This window comes from Lolium rigidum, chromosome 3 (assembly GCF_022539505.1).
Source record: "Lolium rigidum isolate FL_2022 chromosome 3, APGP_CSIRO_Lrig_0.1, whole genome shotgun sequence".
NCBI lineage: Eukaryota > Viridiplantae > Streptophyta > Magnoliopsida > Poales > Poaceae > Lolium > Lolium rigidum.
The window spans coordinates 302,418,292-302,427,469 of record NC_061510.1 but is presented as its reverse complement, the minus strand read 5'-3'; the positions used below and the strand labels follow the sequence as shown (position 1 = coordinate 302,427,469).

Sequence of the window (9,178 nt, the reverse complement as noted above, 5' to 3'; positions counted from 1 at the left end):
CCTCCTCCTCCTCCTCCTCCTCCTCCTCTCCCCGTGCTCTGCTCTTCCGTTCTCTTCGCCGTCGCGGGGAACCACGCGAGCGCTGGCCGCCGCCTCGATCAGCCGCCAGTCCCGCTCCCTTACCAGCTGAGTTCGTCGTCGTTGTGGGGGAACCGCATGAGCCGCCGCTGGCCTCGCTCATTTTCTCTTTGCCGTGCGCACCGCCAACTCGCCGTGCAGTCTCCTCCCCCTCCTCGGCAGCGCCATCCTCTTCCTCGTTCGTCGGCACATCGGAGGATGAGGGACAGAGGAGGAGGCAGACGTCCTCTTCCCTTGTCCATCCTCGTTCGTCAGCACACAGGAGGTTGCAGGTGTGTACACAAGGTGTTTGTGTAAATGTCAATGGACAATGGACAATAGTGTGCATTTGTTAGTTTCAGTTGACATATTGGTTCACGACCTCCTGTATATTGATGCCTTGCCACTTGACCTCCTGTATATTGATGTTCAGTATAGGCTGATGAATGTTGGTCTGCTCTCTTTCTCTTTCGGATGTTGGTGGCATTTTGTGGCCGAGTCTATCTTCCAACGAAACAACAGGTCATGTAAGGTCAACACCGGCACATTATCAACCTCTGCTTTGTGACACCGATAAATTTGTGACAATTCTTAGAATAATGAATGGATGGTGCTACCTTTCCATCATATCTAAGAAAGAAGAAAACAAATCAAATATCAATTGAAATTATTTCCTCTATCTTGGGTCATAGATATAAATTACCTACAATCCCGTGTGAAGTTTATACTATGAGAGTAGGTGCTAGAATATATAAGTAGATGTAAGAGAATTTGCATATGGTTTATATCCTTGCCTCACTACCGTTTCCTTTTGGTCAGTATCTCACTTCCCTAGGAATTGAGGTAGAGCATGTTCGTTACCAGCTACTGGAGGTGTTGTCTGTGTGGGTCTGCTAGCTGCGATAGAGAAGCAAAGTAAGTGGTGCCATTTATATCTAATATCGATCGTTTGAATTTCTAATTCTTACATATGGGCACCCGTTATGCTGTCACATATGAAAATGTGAATACCAAGCTCCAGTACTCGGCTGATTAGGTGCTGATGATCGAGAGTATCTCTCTCAGATCAGTGTTGATTCACTTCTTTCTGCAGCTAGAAATCAACAGAGGTGCGATAGGCTGACATCATTGAGTTACTTACTTCCTCTCTTCGGTCACTATCGTAGTCTTGTGTAATGATGTGATGCAATGCTGATAGTAATTCTCGAACCATTATATAGACTATTGTGTCATCTATCTCAGCATGTTGTTGTTAGCTATGCCATGATTAGATAACACTTTTAATCTCATGCGGGATGCTGCTTGTTTTTCCAGTGCTAGGTATGGGATGCTACTGCTGCTGATCCGAATTTACTTGTGCATCTCAGGTCCTACAGGAACACCATGTGTGCTCTGAGTCACTGTTCCCAGAAGCACAAGTTCTTGTAGGTTTGTGAGCCTTTAGTATTTTGGTGTTACTCTGGTAATCATATTCTATTGAAATTGATTGAAATCAGATCATCTCAGCTTCGCTGGCATTTTCGAGATGTCCTGATTTGGAATTAACAAAATGTTGTTTTCTCCTTTTACACTTCATGTATTGCGGACATTTTGTTCCACCTAGCATACTTGCTTCTGTAAATAATTTTACTGCTCACTATGAAGTTATTGTAAATAACTATGGGGTGAGTGGCCACACCGCCGGTTGTGGCGGTGGGGAAAAGCTAACACTTTCGACGAGAAGAGGTGCGCTCAGATTTTCCGTCTCCTGCCATATTCCCGTTCTGTGATTTGACCCCTCTCTCTATCTCTCTGCAGGAGAATGAGAGGGTTAGGAGGACCGATCCGGTGACCAAGAAGAAGCCCAATAGCAACCTTCTTCAGGTTTGGTGATTCCTGCCCCCTTAAAAATCAGAGGTGTAAACCTGATTGTTGTGGAAATATGTATGGATAGTGGGCTTGTTCTACTATCTCTGTTGTGTGCTTGTCACATGTTTGATGGAATGAACAACCCCCATGATTCAGCCATTCAAGTTGGTTCATACAGATTGGTAGTGATTCACTTGCGGATCAACTTATTTAGATTATGTATTTCGTTTTTATTATTGCTGACATGTATCAGGAAAGATTCCATTTGATAGAGATATACAAGTTGTTTGTACCATGTTTTTTTTCTTATATGAATTCGGCTGGTTCACATTCACAGCCTGAACTTGGCCTGATTTCACTATGTCCATACTTCTCGTCAGCTCTAGGAGTGGAGAATGGAGCCATGGCCTTCAAGACAATGGTAACAGGGTTGATGGAGAAGTACGACAGGACCCTGGTTTGACATTTTTGTGGCATATTACTTTCAGCGGTCTAATAAGATTTGTGCTTGGTTTTATTTATATACATTGCTCATATTTGTTTGTTTTCCTTTTGAGTTTATTTCTCTTTGTAAGGATCGTTGCATCCTAATTTCTTGTTGTTTCTCTTGATCTGTGTGCGATGAAACCCCGACATCGGAAAACATTCTGCTGCATATGATGTTTATTTATTAGCAGGGACCTTTTTGAGTTTTTCGTGGGAGGACGCCAAGTATAACTACCAAGATACCTGCGAGAACCTCAAGAGCACGATATTCCTTGTTGCTTATTATGACTGACATGCCCAAGCCTGGTATTTCATCTGGTTCTGCCAGGATAGGAGAGGAGATTAGTTCCTTGCGTTTTACCTTCTAGATATGTGAGCTTACTTCTAATTGTTTTAGAGTATTCTTGATTTTTTACTGCTTGATTACCTCTTTAACTTATTTCCTAGATTATCTTGGTTTGGTACTGCTGCTACCTCTTTAACTTAGTTCATTGATTACTTCTTTAAAGGTGGTGGCAAGGATTTGGAAGGTCTATATGAGCTCCTCCTTCTGGTGATGTTATGCAGTGAGGTGATGGGAAAGATCTTGCTTGTCTCTCCACATCTGGTGTCACATGCCTAACCGAAGATCATAAGCACCAGCTAAACAACTTCCCATTTTGATTTATTTGTCTCTAGGTGAGTAATCTCTCCCCCTTATTCATGTTTTTCATTTCGTTCCTACAGGCCACGAATCCAGTTCTATAGTTGATTGAGTTTGTGGTTCCTACCAATCTGTTGATCCAAAAATTTATTTATTGCATCAGTTTTGATTCTATATGTTATATTCGAATTTACACTTGTTACTCGAGGCTTTTCCTATTACTACAACCCGGTCATAACTAGATTATGTAAAGGGACACCGTAATCCCAACTGAGCATTTAATTTGGGAACACAAATGCTATGAATGTAGTAAATGACAGCAGTTTCTTAATTATGTTCCATGTTCGTGATCTTTTTATCGCGGATCCGCGTATTGAAGCATTTGTGGTGATTGGCTTTTGTTCTTTGGGTATCAATAATGAATGCCGCTGAACCTCCACTCTATTCCTGAAATTAAGTGTCATGCTTAACAATTCTGACCAGAGTTTATTGTAAGTTATAAATATCTGGCAAGTTCTTGGCTCAGCGGCCATGTCCCTATCAATCGACGCATCTGATATCTCGCATTGATCCTCTTTGTTACTGTAGGCCATGGGGCGATATCGACAACAGTCCACTCCAGCCATGCTCCTGATCCGCATCGTATGGGGCTGCATCCAAGTGGAAAGTTTTGTTGTTCTTTACCCTTTCCCCTCTGTTTTCACCCGCATTATGCAAGAAATAGGCGCATCCGCTTGCCACTTGCTAAGGTAAAAGCGAGAGGCCTTTTTAATGCAAATAATCATATCTTTTGGGAATCTTATATACAATTCAAATGCTAATTGAGATATGTAAGAAAATGCTTGTTCGGCAACACAACACTTCTGCTTGCTGTTGGAGGCTCTGTTGGCTTAGATATATTTTTTGTTCTCGGTTGGATATCCTGAAGATTGTGATTCACCACTAGATATTATTGGTAGTTTTTTCAATTGCTTTCTGGTGCAATCATTATGCCCATATAGACTATTACCTACATTTGACAATTCGATAAAAACTGAATTGCCAATATTCGTATTCTTTGCCCTTCCATGACCAGGAATAGCTTCAGTCAAACTAGCATCTTGAATTTCTTCCACATGCACATCTTTTTTCTGTGAAAAGCACCAAGTCACCGTGTGCTAGGTGAAGCCTTTACTAAGTCCCTGATGTATTCTTTTGATGCAAAACTGATTGTAGAGTGGGTGCTTTGCAGTACTCGAGATTTGGAATTATGTGTGCAATCAGAGTAGAGATTGAATAGTTTTCATTTATCTGCTCACATTGATTGTCTGCTTTTCAATGTGGTAGAACCAAATATTATACTAACAACTTCCTTAGATGACTGAAAGAGGAGTTATGTCGTTGGCATGTCGCAGCTGTAATTTTGCTTCTGTCCATCCTGCCTTGGCCAGGGGACAGACCCACTGGAATTATTCACCCTCTTGAATTGCCAGATGGTTTACTTCTATTCCTGTTTACATTATTGTCATTCTCCTGCTTATTGCTTTCCACATTCATATGTAGGTTCCATACGCCCCCACCATTGTTTCTGTTTATTTTCCCTTCTATCTTTTTTTGTGTGACCTATAAGGAAACAGATGTACACACACGTTCTTGCTGGAGAGGTGAAGCCTTTCGAAAATTTGTGCAGGAAGAAAATGCATGATTCATGCAGCCACCACTCTGGGCTGCTTAGACAAACCATATGACTTTGTTAGGGATCTGATTACTCCTATTCTGCTGAATAGGCAATCTTATAAATTTGTGCATATCTGATTCCTTGAATGTCTTGCTTGAAGTATGAAGTTTCCAACTATAATTAATTCGATAATCTTTACAAACGAATGCAACTTCATAGTAAGATACCAGTATTGTACTTTTGTGCAATTTCATGTGCATCCTTGTGAATAAAATCAAATGGTGGCAATATTGTTAATGTACAAAGGTGTTGGATCAAGTCCCTTGTGATTGATAAAGCTGAAAGCTGATTTATTATTGCCACTGATATAGTAATGTATTTACCCATATTCTCAACATTTGCTTATTTGTTGGGTAGCTGCCAATCGTTCACCAGCTCAAAAAGTTGGGGACACATGGCAAGCTGCTCCCCAAAATGGTCCATGATCAACCAATTTCGTGATAAACAGACAGGGCAGAAATTTTCTTGGTTCTCTTAGTAACCCAGGGCAGTGTTGTAACAGAACTGGCTATGTATTTATTTCAATCCTACCTAAGAAACAAACTTTGCATATTCTTTTTATGATTTATTGAATTTTTTTACTTTTTAAAATGTTCCTTGGTATGCTCCGCTTTTACTTAACAATTTGTTGTACAATACTTATATACCTAATTTCCTATTTCATATAACAAATTGCAGCTGAGAGCAACTCGGAGATTTCGCTCCGCCGGCAACCTCCATCATTGGCTCCTCTTTGTCTCCTCCATCCCCACCTTCACAACAGCAATAGAGGCAACCGGCAGATGGCTCGAGGGCGCTGGATCGATGTGGTTGTCCTCAGCACTGTGGAGGTTTGTTACATATCAGCATTCTACAATGTGCGTGGGTATTCTTATGAGCATTTAGGGTCTAACTAGATTCTCATAGTTGTCTTACAATATTATCTGTCAGTCTTCTTCCATGTTTAGTTTTTCTATAGTGATATTAGGAAATAATTTCTAGATGGTAAATCCATCTCAACATGCGTATCTCTGCTACACTTAACTATTGGATATGTCGTCTCTTCGTTGGCGCGGAGTGTTGGCCAACGAAGAGACGATATATCCAACAGTTAAGTGTAGCAGAGATGCACATGTTGAGATGGATATGTGGCCACACAAGAAAGGATCGGGTACGGAATGACGATATACGGCAGAGAGTTAGGGTAGCACCGATTGAAGAGAAGCTGGTCCAACATCATCTCGGATGGTTTGGACATATCCAACGGAGGCCTCCGGAAGCGCCAGTGCATATCGGACGGATAAAGCGTGCTGAGATGTTAAGAGGGGTCGTGGTAGACCAAACTTGACATGGGAGGAGTCCGTTAAGAGAGACCTGAAGGTTTGGAATATCGACAAAGATTTAGCCATGGACAGGGGTGCGTGGAAGTTAGCTATCCACGTTCCGGAACCATGTCGAGATCTTATGGGTTTCAACTCTAGCCTACCCCAACTTGTTTGGGACTGAAAGGCTTGGTTGTTGTTGTTGTAAATGCATCATGTACATTGATGTGAATATTTGTTTGTTTGCCAAGTGCAGATATTGATGTGGTCGTGCTATATTGTTATAAGCTGGAAATATTTAGTACACGTTAGTTTTGGTTTGTGTCTTCAGGTTTCAGATTCAGCTTATATTTATTCTCTCCATTCTATTTTTCTCGTTTGCTTTGAACTACACGTTGTATTGTAAGAAAATTCTAAGAAAATCAGGGATATAAATCTAGAAATCCATATATGCATGCTGGTTAATTTATTTCCATTCTTTGAATTTCCTTTAATTAGATACCATGAATATGACGTGGTTCTCTTCAGGACCTCATGTCGTCTGGGTCTCTGTCCATTCTTGAGGCTGCAGTATGCACTATTTGAATGATTACAGATTATATCAATATATTCATAATGCTTAATAGTCGATTATAGTTCTCAATTTCTAGAACACAACTGATTAAGGAGGTGGCGGCTACAGCCTTCCGTCCTAGAAGCGGGTCATTAGGAGCATGTTAGCATTGTACACAAACCTTACTTACAACCAAGAACGATATTTATTTATTATTATTTTGGAAATTCTAGCTTTTTATATATGGCTCGTGATGTTTTCTGTTATATCATTATTCTGATCACAGTTACATGTATTTAGCACACTTAAGTACATAAGTTGCTACCTGGTGGTGATTAATCATTAGAGTAGACCTAATTAGGATGCTCCTTTTTTACCAAGAAAATATATGCACTTGCTTTTTGGACTTTATACATTGTTCTGTTATTAGGAACATATAGCTATAGAACTAGATACTGATGCACTAACTCAATCTGTACCGAGAAAAATATACAACTAGATCAAAAGTGTCTAAAGTCGTAATTTAAGAAGTGGTGTGGAGTTATATGAATTCATAAGTAAATCGGCGCCTATAAGCCTTTTTGTTAATAAAAAGATTAAAAAATAATTTTCCGTTATTCATTAAAAAATGCGTCAGGACTGATAACTAAGCATGCGCAAGCAGGCTGAACTATGGCAGCTTGCCATATTAGAAGTATGATTTCAGTCTCCTTGTCATATATGCTTTGGTCGTGATAGAATCGTTGTTGATTTGTACATTATGTTCATGTATAAACTCGTTTCCTATGTTCACACTTATATGATTCATCCACATTTCAGTAACCATATCTAGAAGATCCCTCCCAAATTTGGTGTACCACTGAAATTTGTTCTTATCTTCACCAACTATAGAAATGCTCCTTCGTAGGTGTTACCAAGTCATTTTTTTCTCCAGCTATTAAAAATTGTAGGACTGACTATCTTACATTTTCTGTATTAATATATGTAGATTTCCATTAAATTTGCTCCAGGATCTCTTCCTTATGAGCAATCAGGTGAGTACGGTGACAACAATATTGAACTGATGGTATGGTGTAACATTGTTCACATGCTATTTAGAATTATTGACCAGTGATGAGCAACTATGAGAAGATGCGTACACTCTTTGGATCTTTTTTTAGAACAAAGGCAGTTCTAATGCATCTCTTTTTGCTAATAACATGTGTCATGTGACCTTTTGCACGACTGTAGGACACGGTTAATGTAAGATGGATAATTCCGAAAATATGAAAGTTTGATCGATACATATGTGTAGGCCTACAACTTTTATCTTGCCGAAACATCTGTACTTATATCTATCTCTTCAACTTTTTTTTTTGCTTCTATGAGATAATCGCTCTGAACTTATGTCCAATTTCTTAGGTTTTAGTCTGGTTCGGCTCATGTTTCTGTACTATTCGCACCCCTCCTCATTATTAGTTATAATCATTGCAAAATGTTTTATTAGAGTACCTAATTGTTTTATGTTCAAGTATACTGATTTGTAGATTAGATAATTTTTTTTGGTCTTTTATATTGGTGGATCTTAGGTGATGCATTTCAATATTTAGTAGTCCTACCATTTTTTAGACCTGCATCTTCCAAGGCCTATTGACCTGCTGGAAACATCCACGTATACTACTGATCAATGTTTTAGGTTCCTTGATTTTCTCATTCAAAACCTTCCCATGCTACAAGACTGTTTGTTCACATAGTATTGTTTTGTTGCATGTAGAATTGTAGATCTGATTTGTATGATTGCTGGTGTGCGCTGGCCATTTGATGAGCTGGGACTTTAATACGACATTTCTAGATGTGCTACTCCAAAAGAATTATTTACCCTGATGTTGTCGTGTGCCCTTTTTGTTTCGCACTTTACTATGTGTGCCCTTTTTGTTTTGCACTTTACTATTTTATATCCTATCCTTAACCGGATTTCCCTTCCTTACGGTGTTTCATTTTCTCCTATTATGTGCAGTGTTTACCAGATTAAAGTTGTTATGTGGGAGAGCAAGCAACTGCGTTTGAAGCAGACAATGTGCTTCTGTTTGTGGAAAGGGAGAACTTGTGGGCACCTTTGTACTTCAGTTTTAAGCAGACAACGGTCAACCGATTTGAACCCAACGGATTCTTCATTGGCTACCAATATTGGGATGCTTAAAACTTTTGAGTAATGAAGCACCCTTTATCAACACATTGGGATGCGTCACCAAGTAGGCAACTATCTGAGGAAATATCTTGCTGAATTGACCGACTTTAAACTCTTGAATGTGATTGTTTGGAGAAAATGATAATGAGCAACCTAAACTTACATTTTTTATGAACTCCATTTTGTTGCTTCTGACTGTTATCGCCCTTGTCTGATAGGTCAATTAGACTGATATCTTTGAAATTTCGTATGGCTCCGGTAAATTTTTTTATGATGTTCCTTTTTCATTTTATCAGCTTACTATATATGTTTTACAAAGTGTTCCTTCCTCACGTCTGTTCCTGTTGAGAGAGCCACTCTGTAAACTTTGCTTTGTAAGACCCAAAAAGTGTATTATCATTTGTCC

The 9,178-nt window shown here is 39.5% G+C and overlaps 1 long non-coding RNA gene across 1 annotated transcript; it reads left to right on the top strand.

Moving 5' to 3' along the window:
• Positions 1 to 636: 636 nt before the first annotated feature.
• On the top strand, positions 637 to 3,672 carry LOC124699762. Its single transcript, XR_007001508.1, has 5 exons — positions 637 to 1,782; positions 1,855 to 1,920; positions 2,286 to 2,763; positions 2,901 to 3,069; positions 3,623 to 3,672. It is a non-coding gene; the product is annotated as an uncharacterized LOC124699762 (long non-coding RNA).
• Positions 3,673 to 9,178: the final 5,506 nt, after the last annotated feature.